Consider the following 23,532-nt stretch of genomic DNA (forward strand, 5'->3'; position numbering starts at 1 on the left):
CGGACTGACGGACGGACGGACGGACGGACAGACAGACAGACAGACAGACAGACAGACAGACAGACAGACAGACAGACAGACAGACAGAGGAGTTAAAGATGGGTTTCAAATGTATTTCATTTTTTTGTCTGCATACAGTCAGTATTTTGTAGGCAAGGCTGTGAAACTTTGAGTAAGAAGGTGAAAATGACACAAAACGGACAGTACCCCATAATGAGGACATTTTGGAACGTGTGAAATTACAAGTAAGGGCATGTGTGTTGATTGTGAGGGGTCCTGAGGCTTGGCTTGGTCTGGGAGGAGGAGGAGAACAGGGAACAGGGTAACAGGGTAACAGGGATGACTCCCCAGAGAGTGGTGGGGGATCAGATAAAACACTCTTCCCAGAGAGGGACCATATTGACTGGGTGACTGAGACAGAGTGATGGGCTGGGGGTTACAGCAGACATGGGTGTGGCTGTGTGGGTGTGTGTGTGTGTGTCTGTGTGTGTACGTGTGTGTGTGTGTGTGTGTGTGTGTGTACATGTGTGTGTGTGTGTACGTGTGTGCGTGCATGTGTGTGTTAAACATGTTGGTCCTTTGCCGCTCATTAATAGAACTAGTAAGTCCTGTGCAAGACTGTATACTGAATGTAAATGATGGGGGATGATGCTGTTGGTCTCCAGAGGGTTATGCGGGGGGTCTGGGAGGAGGTGCTGTGGCCCATTCTCACGCTATGTGGCTAGGATAGGACAGGCAGGACAGGACAGAGAGGGACAGGCTATGGGACAGGGCAGGACTATGTGTAGGGGGGTCACCTGTGTGTCTGAGATCCACATGTCTGCCCTATTCTCACAGTGGGTTCATATTGATCTCACCGTCTGAGTGACAGCCCTATTTATAGATAATACTGTAAAATATATAATACAATAGTAGAGTAAAACCAACTGAATCATAAATGCCTGGTCCTCTGATCCAGAGCACCAGCCATAAAATGTTGCCATAGGGAATGCCAAGTCAGAACTCACCACGATCACCTGTGGTGTCCCTCAAGGCTCTGTCATAGGCCCCATCTTATGCATCATCTACATGCTCCCCCTTGGTCTCCTAATCAGGAAACACAGCATCCAATTCCACTGCTATTCTGAAGACACACAGATCTACATAAAAAAACAACCCTGGACTCTCTCCAATAAATACCTACACCAGTTGTCAGGATGACCTCAAGGCCTGGATGTCAGACAATTTCCTACAACTCAACAATACTAAAACAGAAGCATTCCTCATCGGCACTTCCCATCACACCAAAACCAGTCTCATCACCACCCTTACCCTTGGCGGCCACTCCATCCCATGGTCCTCCTCGGTCTCCAACCTTGGAGTGTTACTGGACCCCTCCCTCACTTTCTCCGTCCACATAAAATCTGCCTGCAGGCCTCCCGGGTGATGCAGTGGTTAAGGGCGCTGTACTGCAGCGCCAGCTGTGCCATCAGAGTCCCTGGGTTCGCGCCCAGGCTCTGTCGTCCGGGTTAGGGAGGGATTGGTCGGTAGGGATCTCCTTGTCTCATCGCGCACCAGCAACTCCTGTGGCGGGCCGGGCGCAGTGCGCGCTAGCCAAGGTTGCCAGTCGCACGGTGTAGCCTCCGTCACATTGGTGCGGCTGGCTTCCGGGTTGGATGCGCGCTGTGTTAAGAAGCAGTACGGCTGGTTGGGTTGTGTATCGGAGGACGCATGACATTCAGCCTTCGTCTCTCCCGAGCCCGTACGGGAGTTGTAGCAATGGGACAAGATAGTAGCTACTACAACAATTGGATACCACGAAATTGGTGAGAAAAAGGGGTAAAAAAAAAAAAAAAAAAAATTTTTTTAAAATCTGCCTGCAAATGTATTTTTATTTCACCTGAGAAACATCACCCGGTTCTGTCTTGTTCTCTCCAAATCTGATCTGGTCAACTCCCTCGTCACCTACCGACTTAATTACTGCAATGCCCTCCTTGGTGGTCTCCCCTCAAAAGGCATCCCCAGACTGCAGCTTGTGCAGAAGAGTGCTGCCTTGGTCCTCACAGGAACCCAGAGATCTGCCCAATTCACCCCCATTCTACTCTCCCTCCACTGGCCACCCATCTAATTCAGAATCAACTTCAAAATCCTCCTGTTATTCTTCAAAACCCTCAATGCCTGCGGTCCCGAATAGTTCAGTGAACACCTCAGTCCCAAACAGTCTTCAAGTTCACTCTGGTCAAATTATGAAAGACTCCTTGCAGTCTCAAAGACGCGACTAAAATCAATGGGTGACTGAACATTCTGCTGTCTCGGCCCCCAGCTCTGGAACGAGCTCCCCCCCACCTCTGCACGCCCCAGACCACCACCTTTAAGTCTGAGCTCAAGAAACACTTCTTCAAACTGGGAGCTTGGGCCAGAGGCCTATAGGGAGATCTGTGGACGTGCACTTGGGCAGGGCGTTGATCCTGGTTGCTTCTGTGGGTCGCTCTAAATGAAAAACGCTCTACAAATGTAATGTATCATTCAGAATATCTTATTGTCATGGGTTGAAATGATTTCCAGGCTCAGATGTAGTCCCACTGTGAACTTTAACAACCCTAACGTGTAAAATTATGTTGCAGTAGTTATATGTGTACATGAACAGCACCAAAAGTATGCATAGTAATAAAGTTGAAGTCAGGAGTTCACATACACCTTAGCCAAATACATTTAAACTCAGTTTTTCACAATTCCTGACATTCAATCCTAGTAGAAATTCCCTGTATTAAGTCAGTTAGGATCACCACCTTATTTTAAGAATGTGAAATGTCAGAATAATAGTAGAGAGAATGATTTATCTCAGCTTTTATTTCTTTCATCACATTCCCAGTGGGTCAGAAGTTTACATGCACTCAATTAGTATTTGGTAGCATTGCCTTTAAATTGTTTAACTTGGGTCAAATATTTGGGGAAGACTTCCACAGGCTTCCCACAATAAGTTGGGTGAATTTTGGCCCATTCCTCCTGACAGAGCTGGTGTAACTGAGTCAGGTTTGTAGGCCCCCTTGCGCACACACACTTTTTCAGTTATGCCCACAAATGTTCTATAGGAATGAGGTCAGGGCTTTTTGATGGCCACTCCAATACCTTGATTTTGTTGTCCTTAAGCCATTTTGCCACAACTTTGGAAGTATGCTTGGGGTCATTGTCCATTTGGAGACCCATTTGCAACCAAGCTTTAACTTCCCGACTGATGTCTTGAGATGTTGCTTCAACATAGCCACATACTTTTCCTCCACCATGATGCCATCTATTTTGTGAAGTGCACCAGCCCCTCCTGCAGCAAAGCACCCCCACAACATGATGCTGCCACCCCCATGCTTCATGGTTGGGATGGTGTTCTTCGGCTTGCAAGCCTCCCCATTTTTCCTCCAAACATAATGATGGTCATTATGGCCAAACAGTTCTATTTTTGTTTCATCAGACCAGAGGACATTTCTCCAAAAAGTACGATCTTTGTCCCCATGTGCAGTTGCAAACCGTAGTCTGGCCTTTTTTATGGAGGTTTTGGAGCAGTGGCTTCTTCCTTTCTGATCGGCCTTTCAGGTTATGTTGATATAGGACTCAATTTACTGTGGATATAGATACTTTTGTGCCTCTTTCCTCCAGCATCTTCACAATGTCCTTTGCTGTTGTTCTGGGATTGATTTGCACTTTTTGCAACAAAGTACGTTCATCTCTAGGAGACAGAACGCGTCTCCTTCCTGAGCGGTATAACGGCTGCGTGGTCCCATGGTGTTTATACTTGCGTACTACTATTTGAACAGATAAACGTGGTACCTTCAGGCATTTAGAAATTCCTCCCAAGGATGAACCAGACTTGTGGAGGTCTACAATTATTTTTCTGAGATCTTGGCTGATATCTTTTGATTTTCCCATGATGTCAAACAAAGAGGCACTGAGTTTGAAGGTCACCCTTGAAATACATCCACAGGTACACCTACAATTGACCTAATTAGCCTATCAGAAGCTTCTAAAGTCATGACATAATTTCTAGGAATTTTCCAAGCTGTTTAAAGGCACAGTCAACTTAGTGTATGTAAACTTCTGACCCACTGGAATAGTGATAGAGTGAATTATAAGTGAAATAATCTGTCTGTAAACAATTGTTGGAGAAATTACTTGTGTCATTACATGCACAAAGTAGATGTCCTGACCGACTTGCTAAAACTATAGTTTGTTAACAAGAAATTTGTGGAGTGGTTGAAAAACGAGTTTTAATGACTCCATCCTAAGTGTATGTAAACTTCCGACTTCAACTGTACATTATTTACACTGAGTAGACCCCACATCTACTACGACTCCAGGATGGTTCATCCAGACACCCAGCGTCAGGCGGCCTCCTACCCAGCTCCCCTCTCTCTATCTCTGGGTTGCTGGGTTGAGCTGCCTGCTGGCTCAAATCTGACCTCTCTGGAGCACCAACAGCATAGGCCAGCACAGAGCTCAGCTTTCATACATTGTATACAGTTTAGACTGGAATGAAGGCCTGGGCCTGTTTACATTAGAACTGGATTAGTGTGCTGAGGAGAGGGAGAAGAGGAGATGAAGAAGAGGAGGAGAGGACGGGGAGATGGAAGAGGGAGAAGGATGGAGAATACTGAGGTATATACGAAAACATGCTTATAAAATGTGTCATTGTGAGGAATTTGTTCTAGTGCACTTTGAATGGGAGAAGCTTTTTATGTAAATGTTTGTAATACACGTATTGAGTCCTATGGTCATGGGTGTATGGGTGGGGGGACATTGCAATATTATTGTGTCAAACTGTTGGTTTTAAATGTTGTTTGAAAGGAGGTGAGTCATTGTGAATAAGGATGTTGGCGTTTCGGGGCAGAGAAAGGCACCATTAACACAGATGAACGTAGCACTGTTCGTATGACAGCAGACTGATTGCAACCATTGAGAGAAAAAGCTTTTAATTTGGCTCTGGTGTGGTAATTGGGTTTAAATTCTCTCCTCTCACTAAGAGGGATGGGCTGGGTAATCAAGTTAATCAAGTTAATCTCACTTCTTCCAGCTTTCCTGTACTGTATGTGTGTGTTTGTGGGATATGTTTCAGTGCCCCTCTCTCTCTCTCTCTCTCGCTCTCGCTCTCTCTTTCTCCCCCTAATTCATCATGTAATGCTGTTTATTGTGGGTATCATGGTGCTTTTATGCATTAGTTAAATGGACCCAGCACATTACTGTAATGGAGAGGGAGCATGAAAACACACTGAAACCAGATCTACTTCTCCCTCTCTTTCCTCTGTCCCCTCTATCATTATCTCCCTGCCCCCCTTTGCCATTAGACCTCAATTTGCACTCCATCGTTCCATTTCATTCACTCTCTCTCTCTCCATCCCATCTTCATCTCCCTATCCTGTATTTCCTTCTATCCTTCTCCCTCTCTCTCTCTCTGCTGTTCCCATTCTGCTCTGTCCTTATCATCCTGTCCCTCTATACTCCATCCCGCTGTCACTCCCCTCCCTCTCTCCCTCCCCCTCCCCCTGCATCTGTACTGATTTGATGTCACTAATGGCTGGGGATATTTAGCAGAACGAACAGAATAGTGACTTCTCATTTTACATGACCTGGGAGAGAGGCAGGAGAAAAGAGGGGGGCAAGAAAGGAAAAATAGAATTAAAGGACTGGGACACTAGGAGAGAAGAACATTGGGGCAGTAGAGGAAACGAGGGGAAGCGAGGGCTGCAATAGAAGAGAAAAGCGTGAGGAGGAGGGGAAAGAAGCATAATGAGATGTTGTTGGGTAATAATGTTCTATGAAATCAATCGCTCAAGTGTGTATATGTCTGTGTGAATACTTTTCTGTTCATGTGAGAGTTCATGCCCCTGTGATTGTGTGTATGTTATATCCTGTGTGTGTGTGTGTGTGTGTGTGTGTGTGTGTGTGTGTGTGTGTGTGTGTGTGTGTGTGTGTGTGTGTGTGTGTGTGTGTGTTTATGTATTTGGCAGTGGGCACAGTAGCCACATGACGACCCCTGGGTGACCCCTGATAAGCGTGTAGGCGCCAGGCTGCCAGGCTGCTTCAGTCTGACTCGCGCAGCTCTCCTGCTCTATTCACACAACAGCATTAAACATCTTAACACACACACACACACACTCACACACACATTAAACACGTTCAATATCAACCATGGGACACAACCCACAATTAGATCATACACGCTACCTCTGAGCAGTTCACACAACACACACTTATCTCAATCTTTTCCTCGCTTCCTCTTCCTCACTCTATTGCTCTAATTTGTCTCTCTCCTTTCATCCCTGTATTTTCTCCATGCTTCCTTCTCTCTGTCTGTATCTAGTGGTAGTGTTCAGCTGCCTGAGCTGAAGGCTGATGGAAAAACACCACGGTTAGAATTCTTCAATTTCTGAGAGGTTGAACTGCACCTGGGGCCACAGCCCAACCCTTTCCATTCCAGTCCAGACCTGCCTAGCACAGCCAAAGGATCCACATCATCATCCTCATCAATTTTCATCATCATCATCAATCATCATCATTGTCACCACCACCATCCTCCTCCACCTCCACATCATCATCATCACATCACCACCATCCTCCTCCACCTCCTCCTCATCATCATCATCATCATATCACCACCACCACCATCCTCCTCATCATCATATCCACCATCCTCCTCCTCATCATCACCACCACCACCCTCCTCCACTCCCTCCTCACCACTCTCCTCCTCACTGTCATCACCACCATCCTCCTCATCATCACCATCACTCTGCTCAGAGAGACCTCTCATTTGACGGACAACCATTTTCAATTGGTCCCTACAGACATAGGAAATTTGACTAATTCGTTTTTCATCAGTCCTCTGGGACAGTTCCCTCTCTTTTGCTCTCTTTTTTTCTCTGTCTTCTGCTTTCTGTAGCCTCTTTTGCCCTCCCTCTCCCTTGCTCCCTTGCTCTCTCCCCTTCCCTCTCTCTTAGAGGTCGGTCATTATAGGATTAGTTGGTTGATTGAGTGAAGCTGACAGGTTGAGTGGAGGTAGAGGTGGAGGAGGGGGTACACTTTCACTGCTGTGTAAATCATGGACACGTGCCTTCTGTCAGTCAAACATCCCTCAACCAATGACTCTAACTTCAGGGTCTTAAGGCTTGACCCATTGGCCAAAGCTAGCCGTTCTCTGCTTACTTAATCAGTAGAGTTTATATGTTAGATTGAACAGTTGAATCCAGTAAATGCAGTACAGTCTAATGTAAATGTAATTAGTCCCCTAGCTTGTACCTTTTCCCTCTCTCCCACGGTCTGTGCCTAGCCTGGCCTCCAGCATACCAGCATCCTTGGTGTGGGCCTCACTTCCACTTATGGAAACTTATGGAACCATGCCCCCCATACCACCACCACCAAAACGTCCCATAACCACCCTAGAGGTGTCTGTTGGTAAGTATCTGTGTGTGTCTGTTTGTTTGTGTATGTGCGCAAGTGTGTGTGACACAAGTGTGTGTGTGTGTGTTTGTGGTTAGGTGTTGCTTGTTCACACAATGAGGTCCGCACGCAAGCCAGTGCAAATGGAGCTACAATGGTAAAAGAGTAGGCTACACTGTTACAATGGTGAAGGAGTAGCCTATACTGCTGCAATGGTGAAGGAGTAGCCAAACTCTGCTACAATGGTGAAGGAGTAGCCTATACTGCTACAATGGTGAAGGAGTAGCCTATACTGCTACAATGGTAAAGGAGTAGCCTACACTGCTGCAATGGTGAAGGAGTAGCCTATACTGCTGCAATGGTGAAGGAGTAGCCTATACTGCTGCAATGGTAAAGGAGTAGCCAAACTCTGCTACAATGGTGAAGGAGTAGCCTATACTGCTGCAATGGTGAAGGAGTAGCCTATACTGCTGCAATGGTGAAGGAGTAGCCTATACTGCTGCAATGGTAAAGGAGTTGCCAAACTCCTAGGGTCATATGATTGAGTGTAGTCTGGCCCAGGAGTGGGAGGGTGAACGGAAAGGCTCTGGAGCAACGAACCACCCTTGCTGTCTCTGCCTGGCCGGTTCCCCTCTTTCCACTGGGATTCTCTGCCTCTAACCCTATTACAGGGGCTGAGTCACTGGCTTTACTGGGGCTCTCTCATGCCGTCCCTGGAGGAGGTGCGTCACCTGAGTGGGTTGAGTCACTGATGTGGTCATCCTGTCTGGGTTGGCGCCCCCCCCCCCCCCCCCCCCTTAAGTTGTGCCGTGGCGGAGGTCTTTGTGGGCTATACTCAGCCTTGTCTCAGGATGGTAAGTTGGTGGTTGAAGATATCCCTCTAGTGGTGTGGGGGCTGTGCTTTGGCAAAGTGGGTGGGGTTATATCCTTCCTGTTTGGCCCTGTCCGGGGGTGTCCTCGGAGTGGGCCACAGTGTCTCCTGACCCCTCCTGTCTCAGCCTCCAGTATTTATGCTGCAGTAGTTTATGTGTCGGGGGGCTAGGGTCAGTTTGTTATATCTGGAGTACTTCTCCTGTCCTATTCGGTGTCCTGTGTGAATCTAAGTGTGCGTTCTCTAATTCTCTCCTTCTCTCTTTCTCTCTCTCGGAGGACCTGAGCCCTAGGACCATGCCCCAGGACTACCTGACATGATGACTCCTTGCTGTCCCCAGTCCACCTGGCTGTGCTGCTGCTCCAGTTTCAACTGTTCTGCCTTATTATTATTCGACCATGCTGATCATTTATGAACATTTGAACATCTTGGCCATGTTCTGTTATAATCTCCACCCGGCACAGCCAGAAGAGGACTGGCCATCCCACATATGCTCTCTCTAATTCTCTCTTTCTTTCTCTCTCTCGGAGGACCTGAGCCCTAGGACCATGCCCCAGGAATACCTGACATGATGACTCCTTGCTGTCCCCAGTCCACCTGACTGTGCTGCTGCTCCAGTTTCAACTATTCTGCCTTATTATTATTCGACCATGCTGGTCATTTATGAACATTTGAACATCTTGACCATGTTTTGTTATAATCTCCACCCGGCACAGCCAGAAGAGGACTGGCCACCCCACATAGCCTGGTTCCTCTCTAGGTTTCTTCCTAGGTTTTGGCCTTTCTAGGGAGTTTTTCCTAGCCACCGTGCTTCTTCACCTGCATTGCTTGCTGTTTGGGGTTTTAGGCTGGGTTTCTGTACAGCACTTTGAGATATCAGCTGATGTACGAAGGGCTATATAAAATAAATTTGATTGATTGAAACTCTGCTGCAATGGTGAAGGAGTAGCCTATAGTGCTGCAATGGTGAAGGAGTAGCCTATGCTGCTGCAATGGTAAAGGAGTAGCCAAACTCTGCTACAATGGTGAAGGAGTAGCCTATACTGCTGCAATGGTGAAGGAGTAGCCTATACTGCTGCAATAGTAAAGGAGTAGCCAAACTCTGCTACAATGGTGAAGGAGTAGCCAAACTCTGCTACAATGGTAAAGGAGTAGCCTATACTGCTGCAATGGTAAAGGAGTAGCCTATACTGCTGCAATGGTGAAGGAGTAGCCAAACTCTGCTACAATGGTGAAGGAGTAGCCAAACTCTGCTACAATGGTGAAGGAGTAGCCTATACTGCTGCAATGGTAAAGGAGTAGCCTACACTGCTACAATGGTGAAGGAGTAGCCAAACTCTGCTACAATGGTGAAGGAGTAGCCTATACTGCTGCAATGGTAAAGGAGTAGCCTACACTGCTACAATGGTGAAGGAGTAGCCTACACTGCTGCAATGGTAAAGGAGTAGCCTACACTGCTACAATGGTGAAGGAGTAGCCAAACTCTGCTACAATGGTGAAGGAGTAGCCTATACTGCTGCAATGGTAAAGGAGTAGCCTACACTGCTACAATGGTGAAGGAGTAGCCAAACTCTGCTACAATGGTGAAGGAGTAGCCAAACTCTGCTACAATGGTGAAGGAGTAGCCTATACTGCTGCAATGGTAAAGGAGTAGCCTACACTGCTACAATGGTGAAGGAGTAGCCAAACTCTGCTACAATGGTGAAGGAGTAGCCTATACTGCTGCAATGGTAAAGGAGTAGCCTACACTGCTACAATGGTGAAGGAGTAGCCAAACTCTGCTACAATGGTGAAGGAGTAGCCTATACTGCTGCAATGGTAAAGGAGTAGCCTACACTGCTACAATGGTGAAGGAGTAGCCTACACTGCTGCAATGGTAAAGGAGTAGCCTACACTGCTACAATGGTGAAGGAGTAGCCAAACTCTGCTACAATGGTGAAGGAGTAGCCTATACTGCTGCAATGGTAAAGGAGTAGCCTACACTGCTACAATGGTGAAGGAGTAGCCAAACTCTGCTACAATGGTGAAGGAGTAGCCAAACTCTGCTACAATGGTGAAGGAGTAGCCTATACTGCTGCAATGGTAAAGGAGTAGCCTACACTGCTACAATGGTGAAGGAGTAGCCAAACTCTGCTACAATGGTGAAGGAGTAGCCTATACTGCTGCAATGGTAAAGGAGTAGCCTACACTGCTACAATGGTGAAGGAGTAGCCTACACTGCTGCAATGGTAAAGGAGTAGCCTACACTGCTACAATGGTGAAGGAGTAGCCAAACTCTGCTACAATGGTGAAGGAGTAGCCTATACTGCTGCAATGGTAAAGGAGTAGCCTACACTGCTACAATGGTGAAGGAGTAGCCAAACTCTGCTACAATGGTGAAGGAGTAGCCTATACTGCTGCAATGGTAAAGGAGTAGCCTACACTGCTACAATGGTGAAGGAGTAGCCAAACTCTGCTACAATGGTGAAGGAGTAGCCTATACTGCTGCAATGGTAAAGGAGTAGCCTATACTGCTACAATGGTGAAGGAGTAGCCAAACTGCTACAATGGTGAAGCAGTAGCCTATACTGCTGCAATGGTAAAGGAGTAGCCAAACTCTACTACAATGGTGAAGGAGTAGCCTATACTGCTGCAATGGTAAAGGAGTAGCCTATACTGCTGCAATGGTGAAGGAGTAGCCTATACCGCTGCAATGGTAAAGGAGTAGCCAAACTCTGCTACAATGGTGAAGGAGTAGTCTATACTGCTGCAATGGTAAAGGAGTAGCCAAACTCTGCTACAATGTTGAAGGAGTAGCCTATACCGCTGCAATGGTAAAGGAGTAGCCTACACTGCTACAATGGTAAAGGAGTAGCCTACACTGCTACAATGGTAAAGGAGTAGCCTATACCGCTGCAATGGTAAAGGAGTAGCCTATACCGCTGCAATGGTAAAGGAGTAGCCTATACCGCTGCAATGGTAAAGGAGTAGCCTACACTGCTACAATGGTAAAGGAGTAGCCTACACTGCTGCAATGGTGAAGGAGTAGCCTATATCGCTGCAATGGCAAAGGAGTAGCCTACACTGCTACAATGCTGAAGGAGTAGCCTTTGTGTTAAAAGCAGGGTTCAGGGCCATGTCTAGAGGGTAAAAACTTAATGAACATAGAAAACAGAATGCATTGGAGAAGGAGAGGAGAAAAGCGGAAGTACAGTGCATTCAGAAAGTATTCAGACCCCTTGACATTTTCCACATTTTGATACATTACAGCCATATTCTAAAATTGATTCAATTGTTTTTTTCCCTCATCAATCTACACACAATATCCCATGATAACGAAGCAAAAACAGGTTTTTAGACACTTTTGCAAATGTGCAAAAAATTTATAACAGAAATATCACATTTACATAAGTATTCAGACCCTTCACTCAGCACTTTGTTGAAGCACGTTTGGCAGCGATTACAGCCTCAAGTCTTTTTGGGTATGACACTACAAGCTTGGCACACCTGTATTTGGGGAGTTTCTCCCATTCATGTCTGCAGATCCTCTCAAGCTCTGTCAGGTTGGATGGGGAGTGTTGCTGCACTGCTATTTTCAGGTCTCTCCAGAGATGTTCGATCAGGTTCAAGTCCGGGCTCTGGCTGGGCCACTCAAAGACATTCAGAGACTTGTCCCGAAGCCACTCCTGCATTGTCTTGGCTGTGTGCTTAGGGTTGTTGTCCTGTTGGAAGGTGAACATTCACCCCAGTCTGAGGTCCTGAGCGCTCTGGAGCAGGTTTTCATCAAGGATCTCTGTACTTTGCTCTGTTCATATTTCCCTCGATCCCTGACTAGTGTCCGAGTCCCTGCCGCTGAAAACATCCCCATAGCATGATGCTGCCACCACCAAGCTTCACCGTAGGGATGGTGTCAGGTTTCCACCAGATGTGACACTTGTCATTCAGGCCAAAGAGTTCAATCTTGGTTTCATCAGACCAGAGAATCTTGTTTCTCAGGGTCTGAGAGTCTTTTAGGTGCCTTTTGGCAAACTCCAAGTGGGCTGTCATTTGCCTTTTACTGAGGAGTGGTTTCTGTCTAGCCACTCTATCATAAAGGCTTGATTGGTGGATTGTTGCAGACATGGTTGTCCTTCTGTAAGGTTCTCCTATCTCCACAGAGGAACTCTGGAGATCTGTCAGAGTGACCATTGGGTTCTTGGTCACCTCAATGAACAAGGCCCTTCTCCCCAGATTGCTCAGTTTGGTAGTCAGCCAGCTCTAGAAAGAGTCTTAGAGGTTCCAAACTGTGTTCTTGGGGACCTTCAATGCTGCATAAAGTTGTTGGTACCCTTCCTCCGATCTGTGCCTCGACACAATCATGTCTCGGAGCTCGACAATTCCTTCAACCTCATGACTTGGTTTTTGTGCTGACGTGCAGTGTCAACTGTGGGACCTTATATAGACAGGTGTGTGCTTTTCCAAATCATGTCCAATCAATTTAATTTACCACAGGTGGACTGCAGTCAAGTTGTAGAAAAGGAAACAGGATGCACCTGAGCTCAATTTCGAGTCTCATAGCAAAGGGTCTGAATATTTATGTCAATAAGGCATTTCTGTTTTTAAACATTTCTAAAAACCTGTTTTTGCTTTGTCATTGGTTGCTTTTGTCATTATTGTGTGTTGATTGATGAGGGAAAAAAATATTGAATACATTTTAGAATAACAAAATGTTGAAAAAGGGAAGGGGTCTGAATACTTTCTGAATGTACTGTATACTATGGTAGGAATACTATTGCACTTTCTGTAGTGGTTTTGCAGACTTTACTGTAGTACTTAATTTACTGTAGTATACTGTATTATTTACAGTTTAGTGTTTTTTGCAGACTAGTATTCATTGTAGTGTTTTTGCTGACTGTACTGTGGTATTTACTTTATTTATTGTAGTGTTTTTGGGGACATTACTATAGTATTTACTAAATTGTTTTTGATTTATTATCTATGACATAAAAGTGGGGGGGCTTTCTCCTTGACGAAACCTACTGGTGAAATACTGAAAGAACAAATTGTAGGTAAGACTGGGTTCTTAATGGAGTGGTCAGCACTTCAACTCCTTTCTAGAACCATAGAGAACACAATATATGGTCTATACTTGGCATGTAGGTTTCCCACTTACGGGTGGCACAAATTGGGATATGGGTGAGGGGAATGGGTAGGGTAAATGCATATTAAATACTGTAGTATTTTCTATAGTTAAAACATTTTTGTGTTTACAACATAGTTATATAGGAGGTAATGTAGTACATTATAATAAACTGTGTGGAAGGTTTATAGTCTCTTCAGGACACCTGTTTGGATAATGCAGACTTGATGCAAGAATATGCTCCTTGATAGTTTACTGACCAGAAACAGGCAGGACTCCATACACGCAGCTTCACTTTGGCAACAGTACTATGTAATGATCTGCTCATGCTCAGTCTAGATATGACATATACAGTAGGTCTACAATATCAACCACTGAAATACCTTTCAAAAAAATTTCACACTGTCTTAATTTGAACTCTGTAGAGACAAAGTGCAGCTGACCTTGTGTGTGTGTGTGTGTGTGTGTGTGTGTGTGTGTGTGTGTGTGTGTGTGTGTGTGTGTGTGTGTGTGTGTGTGTGTGTGTGTGTGTGTGTGTGTGTGTGTGTGTGAGGAAAGCAGAGATGACACTGCGGCCTAAAGTAAGTGTAGTTCAAGTACTAATGGTGGTGGAGGCGTAACTGTAACTGAAGTGTGGTACAGTACAAAGTGTAACAGAGAGGGGAGGAGAGGGGTGAGGCTGGTGAGGAGGGTGAGGTTTCAGTACTAATAACCCTCAGTGTCACTAAATCCAGTGCGATTGTGCCTCTGCCCTGGGTCATTGTCACGGCAATCTGAGCACTACCCAGTGTGCCCTGAGGCTGTGCTTCTCTAAAGGAAGGATTTTCTTAAATGACAAAAAAATCAAGTAGTCAGCTGTGTTATACAAATGTATTTAATAGTTGTATAAGTTTGCTGCTGTGCATCCCTGTGTTAATTTACATTTTAGTCACTTGGCTAACAGAGTGACTTCATCTTAAAATAGGTGAGACAACCACACATTTCAGTCATAGTAAGTACATTTTTCCTCAATAAAGTAACTATCAGCAAAGTCAGTGCTAGTAGGAAAAAGTAAAGTGTGAGTGTTAGTTCACAAAAGGCAAGGGTGTGGGTGAGAGGGTGCTGTGGGATTATTTCAAATACTCTTTGAAGAGGTATGGTTACACAGAGCCACTGTTAGTCAGACAGTGTGTTCTCATGCCATCTTCTCCACTGGTAGACTCTCTCAATCACACACTGAGCCCTAATGATTATGTTGCGCTAACTGTAGGCGTGTGGACAGCTGGGTAAGATGGCAGAGGTAAGGCTGACCTGGCTGGCTTGGTGCTATGTGATTGGCTGAGCCTGGACTGGTCCTGCCCACACTGAGGCCTGCTGAGCTGCCATCGTGACTAAAGTCTGATGGTTACACAGTAAACACATTGTGCTCCACACTTCCCCCCTCACCACCTCACCCCTTACCCCTTCTCTGTTCATAGTTTGGTGACATGGCATGGAGAGGGGAAGAAGGGGGAGGCTATCTCCACTGATCAGCAGGTCATGAGAAGTAGCCTGAAACTGAGTTAAAGAGAGAAAAATCTACAGAGAAATGGGTTGCAGAGAGATAGAATGAGAGAGAGGTATATTTCTGTACTGTTGTTCTCCACATATAGGCCTATTTTCTCTCACACTCTCTCTCTTTATTTTTACTCTCTCTTACTGTGAAAAAAAATCCTGTAATTGTTACAATAAATTACTGGCAGCACCGTAGCTAGTTATTACTGTATAGTTACAGGACATTCACTGTAACACACATTTACAACATATTACAGGAACACCTGAATACAGTAGCAAGTAAGATATTATTACATTCACAATGACACACTGTACAATACTGTAAAATTGACTAAATGCTAGTTTAATTGCAATTAATTAAAACTGAAATCCGTAATGGTGAAACTGCCACGTCTTTCAACCTGGCAGTGACTTCAGGGCAAAACAGACTAAAAGGACATGGCAAAATATTCAACCATTGAAGGTTTAAGACTTGCTTCTACTCCAATCTTTCCCCTGTACACATACAAATACTGGGGCCACATGTCAGTTCAATTGGTACAGCGCTCTCACTAACAGGGGCAAATTTAGCCTCTTAAAAGGCCCGCCTCAAAATATGTTAATGAGCCAACAATTCTTTCCCCACCCATAACATCTCACAAGGCACCATCATTTACAGTACTCTGCAGTAAATATGTATATAGAAAAACAGTAATACAGTACTTTATTGAAAAATCTTATTGTAAAATTACAGCAATTGCTAACACTGCACTGAACCCCCATAATGCATTGCTCTTTACAGTACTGTACTGTAATATAGAATTCCAGTAGCTAACTGTAAGAGTTTTGCCGTAAATGTACATACATTTGTACAGTATTTTAGATCTCTGTTTTCCAGCATTCCACAGGGATATCAGTCGTGTCTGACTGCCTGCCAAGGGAACTTATCGAATAGCCCTCTCATTAACTGTCTCTCTCTTCCACTCACTCTGTTCCCTACTTTATTTCCATATACCCCTCCACATACAGTATCACTCCTATTTGCCATATCTCAATCTAACATGCTGACCAAAACATGTGCGCCATTGCGCGCACATTGATTTTGTTCTCCCACACCAGAAGCCATCATGACAACCATGGTTATAATATCATAACAAACTCTGAACCAACTATATTAATTAGTGGACAGGTCGAAAAGCATTAAACATTTATGTCAATTTAGCTAGCTAGCTTGCTGTTGCGAACTAATTTGTCCTGGAATATAAACATTGGGTTGCTATTTTACCTGAAATGCACAAGGTCCTCTACTCCGACAATCCACAGATAAAACGGTAAACCAAATGAGTTTGTCGTCATCTCCCCTCCTTGGCAACCAACTTGCATTACTACAACCAACTGGAGTGTGGACATCAGTTCATCTTTCAGTCACCCACGTGGGCATATGCTCCTAAAAACCAATGAGGAGATGCACGTGGGTATATTCTTCTAAAAACCAATTAGGAATTTGAGAGGCAGGACTTGCAGCATGTTGAAGGTCACAAATAGAACCAACTTCTGTTTTAGCACCTGGCCACGCAGTCGTGCGCGAGCAGTGTGGGTGCAATGATTGAATAAAATGTATGTGTACATTTATTTTGCAACGTTCGCACACATGACGCGAGCGGCGTGGTCATATCAAAGTCAGAGGCCGAGCAGTTGCCATACCAGGCGGTGATGCAAACGGTCAGGATGCTCTCAATGGTGCAGCTGTAGAACCTTTTGGAGATCTGGGGACCCATGCCAAATATTTTCAGTCTCCTGAGGGAGAAATGGTTTTATTGTGCCATCTTCATGACTGTCTTGGTATGTTTTGACCATGATAGTTTGTTGGTGATGTGGACACCAAGGAACTTGAAACTAATGACTTGCACCACTACAGCCCAGTCGATGTGAATGGGGGCGTGTTCTGCCCTCCTTTTCCTGTAGTCCACGATCATTTCCTTGAGGGAGAGTTTGTTGTCCTGACACCACACTGCCAGTTCTCTGACCTCCTACAGGAGGGTAGTAAGCACGCACCCCTGAGGGAACCCCGTGTTGAAGTCTGTGTTGCAGATGTGTTGTTGCCTACCCTTACCACCTGGGGACATCCCGTCAGGAAGTCCAGGATCCAGTTGCAGAGGGAGGTGTTTAGTCCCCGGGTCCTTAGCTTACTGATGAGCTTTGTGGGCACTATGGTGTTGAACGCTGAGCTGTAGTCAATGGACAGCATTCTCACATAGATGCTCCTTTTGTCCAGGTGAGAAAGGGCAGTGTGGAGTGCGATTGAGATTGTGTCATCTGTGGATCTGTTGGGGAAGTATGCGAGTTGGAGTGGGTCTAGGGTGTCAGGGAGGATGCTGTTGATGTGAGCCATGACCAGCATTTCATAGCACTTCATGGCAACCGACGTGAGTGCCACGGGACGGTAATCATTTAGGCAGGTTACCTGTTTAAAGCTTTTGTTCACATCGGCGTTATCACACAGTCATCCAGAACAGCTGGTGCTCTCTTGCATGCTTTAGTGTTGCTTGCCTCGAAGCGAACATAAAAGGCATTTAGCTCATCTGGTAGGCTCATGTCACTGGGCAGCTTCTGGATTAGTCTCCCACTCCTTGAAAGCGGCAGCTCTAGCCTTTAGCTCGATGCGGATGTTGCCTGTAATCCATGGCTTCTGGCTGGGATATGCACATACAGTCCCGGTGGGTACTGATTATTGATGAAGCCCATGACTAAGATGGTGTATTCCTCAATGCCATTGGATGAATCCTGGAACATTTTCCAGTCTCTGCTAGCAAAACAGTCATCTGACCACTTCCGTATTGAGCGAGTCACTGGTACTTCCTGCTTTTGTTTTTGCTTGTAGATTTATGGTCAGATTTGCCAAATGGAGGGCAGGGGAGAGCTTTGTATGCATCTCTGTGTGTGAAGTAAAGGAGGTCTAGGATTTATTTTCCCCTGGCTGCACATGTGACAAATTTGGTCACAATTTGGTCACAATTTGCTTGTAAACATTTGGTAAAACGGATTTAAGTTTGCCTGCATTAAAGTCCGCGGCCACTTGGAATGCCGCTTCTGGACTTCGAGACTTCTTTAATAGTAGACATCGCACACAAGCTGTTTTTGACAAAAAGACACACACCCCCACCACTCGTCTTACCAGAGGTAGCGTCTCTGTTCTGCCGGTGCATGGAAAATCCCACTAGCTCTATATTGTCAGTATCTTCGTTTAGCCACGTCTCGGTGAAACATAAGATGTTACAGTTTTTAATGTCCCGTTTGTAGGATCATCTTAATCATAGGTCATCAATTTTATTTCCCAATGATGGCATATTAGCAAGACGAATGGAAGGCAATGGGAGTTTACTCACTTGCTTCCGGATTCTCAGAAGGGTGCCCAATCTGCGACCTATTTTCCGGCGTCTTTTCTTCATGCAAAAGGCATGGATCTGGGCCTGTTCCAGTGAAACCAGGATATCCTTCTCGTCGGACCAGTTAACCTCTTGAAGCTAGGGGGCACTATTTTTATGTTTGGAAAAATAACGTTCCCAAAGTAAACGGCCTATTTCTCAGGACCAGATGCTAGAATATGCATATAATTGACAGATTACGATAGAAAACACTCAAAAGTTTCCAAAACTGTCAAAATATTGTCTGTGAGTATAACATAACTGATATTGCAGGTGAAACACTGAGGAAAATCAAACCAGGAAGTGGCTTCTATTTTGAAAACTCCATGTTCCATAGCCTGCCTTTGCTCCATTTAAAGGGATGTCAACCAGATTCCTTTTCCTATCGCTTCCTCAAGGTGTCAACAGTCTTTAGACATAGTTTCAGGCTTTTATTTTGAAAAATGAGCAAGAAAGATAACATCGAGTCATTGTATGGCCGGGTGCCAGCAGCGTTTTGCTTGGCGCAACAGAGTTTGGGCAGCCATTGCCTTTCCCTCTCCTACTGAAAAGGACAGTTGCGGTTGATATATTATCGATTATATATTTTTAAAACAACCTGAGGATTGATTATAAAAAACGTTTGACATGCTTCTGTGGACATTACGGATACTATTTGGAATTTGTCTGCGTTGTCGTGACCGCTCTTTCCTGTGGATTTCTGAACATAACACGCCAAACAAACGGAGGTATTATGGATATAAAAATAATATTTTTGGAACAAAAGGAACATTTATTGTCTAACTGGGAGTCTCGTGAGTGAAAACATCCGAAGATCCTCAAAGGTAAACGATTAATTTGATTGCTTTTCTGATTTTCGTGACCAAGCTACTTGATGCTAGGTGTTCATAATGTTTTGTCGAGCGATCGATAAGCTTACACAAACGCTTGGATTGCTTTCGCTGTAAAGCATATTTTCAAAATCTGACACGACAGGTGGATTAACAAAAGGCTAAGCTGTGTTTTACTATATTGCACTTGTGATTTCATGAATATAAATATTTTTTGTAATATTATTTGAATGGGGCGCTATACAATTTAGCGGTTGTTGATGACAATTAATCCGCTAAATAGATGGGTAGCGTCAAGAAGTTAAAGGAAAAAGTTTCTTCCAGTCCGCGGTGAGTAATTGCTTTTCTGATGTCCAGAAGTTATTTTCGCTCATAAGAGACGGTAGGAGCAACATTATGTACACATTAAGTAAAAAAACTAGTTTTAAACAAAACGCAAAAAAATTAACAAAATAGCACAATTGGTTGGGAGAATGTAAAACATCAGCCATGTTCTTTAGTGCCATGTTATACAGATGGCGCTACATGTAAGCCTAGTAGAAAGTGCTTGGCCTCAGGCCTGGAGGGAAGCAAAAGCAATTCCGCAACCCAAAAATATTAAAGCACCCTTTACTAGCCAACCAAATAGCCTTTTACCAACACTTAGTAAACTTTTGGAAAAAATGATGTTTGACCAGATACAAGGTTATTTTACCCTAAATTGACAACAGACTTTCAGCACTGTTATGGGGAAGGAAATTCAACAAGCACAGCACTAACACAAATTACTGATGATTGGCTGAGAGAAATTGATGATAAAAGGATTGTGGGGGCAGATTTGTTAAATTTCAATGTGGCTTTTGACATTATCGATCATAATATGCTGCTGGAAAAAGTATGTGTTATAGCTTTACACCCCCAGCTGTATTGTGGGTAAAGAGATACCTGTCTAACAGAACACAGAGGGTGTTCTTTAATGGAAGCCTCTCCAACATAATCCAGGTAGAATCAGGAATTCCCCAGGACAGCTGTTTAGGCCCCTTACTTTTTAAAATCTTTACTAATGACATGAGTAAAGCCAGTGTGTTTATGTATGTGGATGAGTCAACACTATGCATGTCAGCTACTTCAGCGACTGAAATGACTGCAACACTTAATAAAGAGCTGAAGTTGGTTTCAGAATGTGTGGCAAAGAATAAGTTTGTCCTAAATATTTCAAAAACTAAAAGCTTTGTATTTGGGACAAATCATTAACTAAACCCTAAACCTCAACTGAATCTTGTCATGAATAATGCTTCAATTGAGCAAGTTGAGTGACTAAACTGATTAGAGTAACCCTGGATTGTAAACTGTCATGGTCAAAACATGTTGATACAACAGTCCATAATAAAGCACTGCTCTGCCTTCTTTTTTATTCTCCCCAATCCATGATATCCAATGATGATCTTGTCCCATCGCTGCAACTTCCCAACGGACTAGGGAGAGGTGAAGGTCAAGTCATGCGTCCTCCGAAACATGACCCACCAAACCGTGCTCATTAACACCTGCCCGCTTAACCCGGATGCCAGCTGCCCCAATGTGTTGGAGGAAACACCGTTCAACTGACGACCAAAGTCAGCCTGTAGGCATGTAGCCCACTGCAAGAAGACACTAGAGTGCGATGAGCCAAGTAAAGGCCCCCCGGCCAATCCCTCCCTTAATCAAATCAAATCAAATCAAATCACATTTTATTTGTCACATACACATGGTTAGCAGATGTTAATGCGAGTGTAGCGAAATGCTTGTGCTTCTAGTTCCGACAATGCAGTAATAACAAGTAATCTAACTAACAATTCCAAAACTACTGTCTTGTACACAGTGTAAGGGGATAAAGAATATGTACATAAGGATATATGAATGAGTGATGGTACAGAGGAGCATAGGCAAGATACAGTAGATGGTATCGAGTACAGTATGTACAAATGAGATGAGTATGTAAACAAAGTGGCATAGTTTAAAGTGGCTAGTGATACATGTATTACATAAGGATACAGTAGATGATATAGAGTACAGTATATACGTATGCATATGAGATTAATAATGTAGGGTAAGTAACATCATATAAGGTAGCATTGTTTAAAGTGGCTAGTGATATATTTACATCATTTCCCATCAATTCCCATTATTAATGTGGCTGGAGTTGAGTCAGTGTCAGTGTGTTGGCAGCAGCCACTCAGTGTTAGTGGTGGCTGTTTAACAGTCTGATGGCCTTGAGATAGAAGCTGTTTTTCAGTCTCTCGGTCCCAGCTTTGATGCACCTGTACTGACCTCGCCTTCTGGATGATAGCGGGGTGAACAGGCAGTGGCTCGGGTGGTTGATGTCCTTGATGATCTTTATGGCCTTCCTGTGACATCGGGTGGTGTAGGTGTCCTGGAGGGCAGGTAGTTTGCCCCCGGTGATGCGTTGTGCAGACCTCACTACCCTCTGGAGAGCCTTACGGTTGAGGGCGGTGCAGTTGCCATACCAGGCGGTGATACAGCCCGCCAGGATGCTCTCGATTGTGCATCTGTAGAAGTTTGTGAGTGCTTTTGGTGACAAGCCAAATTTCTTCAGCCTCCTGAGGTTGAAGAGGCGCTGCTGCGCCTTCTTCACGATGCTGTCTGTGTGAGTGGACCAATTCAGTTTGTCTGTGATGTGTATGCCGAGGAACTTAAAACTTGCTACCCTCTCCACTACTGTTCCATCGATGTGGATAGGGGGGTGTTCCCTCTGCTGTTTCCTGAAGTCCACAATCATCTCCTTAGTTTTGTTGACGTTGAGTGTGAGGTTATTTTCCTGACACCACACTCCGAGGGCCCTCACCTCCTCCCTGTAGGCCGTCTCGTCGTTGTTGGTAATCAAGCCTACCACTGTTGTGTCGTCCGCAAACTTGATGATTGAGTTGGAGGCGTGCGTGGCCACGCAGTCGTGGGTGAACAGGGAGTACAGGAGAGGGCTCAGAACGCACCCTTGTGGGGCCCCAGTGTTGAGGATCAGCGGGGAGGAGATGTTGTTGCCTACCCTCACCACCTGGGGGCGGCCCGTCAGGAAGTCCAGTACCCAGTTGCACAGGGCGGGGTCGAGACCCAGGGTCTCGAGCTTGATGACGAGCTTGGAGGGTACTATGGTGTTGAATGCCGAGCTGTAGTCGATGAACAGCATTCTCACATAGGTATTCCTCTTGTCCAGATGGGTTAGGGCAGTGTGCAGTGTGGTTATGTGTTATCTGACGCAATACGAAACATCTCCCAGTCCACGTGATGGAAGCAGTCTTGGAGTATGGAGTCAGCTTGGTCGGACCAGCGTTGGACAGACCTCAGCGTGGGAGCCTCTTGTTTTAGTTTCTGTCTGTAGGCAGGGATCAACAAAATGGAGTCGTGGTCAGCTTTTCCGAAAGGGGGGCGGGGCAGGGCCTTATATGCGTTGCGGAAGTTAGAGTAACAATGATCCAAGGTCTTTCCACCCCTGGTTGCGCAATCGATATGCTGATAAAATTTAGGGAGTCTTGTTTTCAGATTAGCCTTGTTAAAATCCCCAGCTACAATGAATGCAGCCTCCGGATAAATCGTTTCCAGTTTGCAGAGAGTTAAATAAAGTTTGTTCAGAGCCATCGATGTGTCTGCTTGGGGGGGGATATATACGGCTGTGATTATAATCGAAGAGAATTCTCTTGGTAGATAATGCGGTCTACATTTGATTGTGAGGAATTCTAAATCAGGTGAACAGAAGGATTTGAGTTCCTGTATGTTTCTTTCATCACACCATGTCACGTTGGCCATGAGGCATACGCCCCCGCCCCTCTTCTTACCAGAAAGATGTTTGTTTCTGTCAGCGCGATGCGTGGAGAAACCCGTTGGCTGCACCGCTTCGGATAGAGTCTCTCCAGTGAGCCATGTTTCAGTGAAGCAAAGGACGTTACAGTCTCTGATGTCCCTCTGGAATGCTACCCTTGCTCGGATTTCATCAACCTTGTTGTCAAGAGACTGGACATTGGCAAGAAGAATGCTAGGGAGTGGTGCACGGTGTGCCCGTCTCCGGAGTCTGACCAGAAGACCGCCTCGTTTCCCTCTCTTTTGGAGTCGTTTTTTTGGGTCGCTGCATAGGATCCACTCCGTTGTCCTGTTTGTAAGGCAGAACACAGGATCCGCGTCGCGAAAAACATATTCTTGGTCGTACTGATGGTGAGTTGACGCTGATCTTATATTCAGTAGTTCTTCTCGACTGTATGTAGTGAAACCTAAGATGACCTGGGGTACTAATGTAAGAAATAACACGTAAAAAAACAAAAAACTGCATAGTTTCCTAGGAACGCGAAGCGAGGCGGCCATCTCTGTCGGCGCCGGAAGTAGCAACACTGGGGCAATTGTGCACCGCAAGATGGGACTCCCAGTCAC

This window comes from Oncorhynchus mykiss, chromosome 7 (assembly GCF_057628025.1).
Source record: "Oncorhynchus mykiss isolate SJ-2025 chromosome 7, ASM5762802v1, whole genome shotgun sequence".
NCBI lineage: Eukaryota > Metazoa > Chordata > Actinopteri > Salmoniformes > Salmonidae > Oncorhynchus > Oncorhynchus mykiss.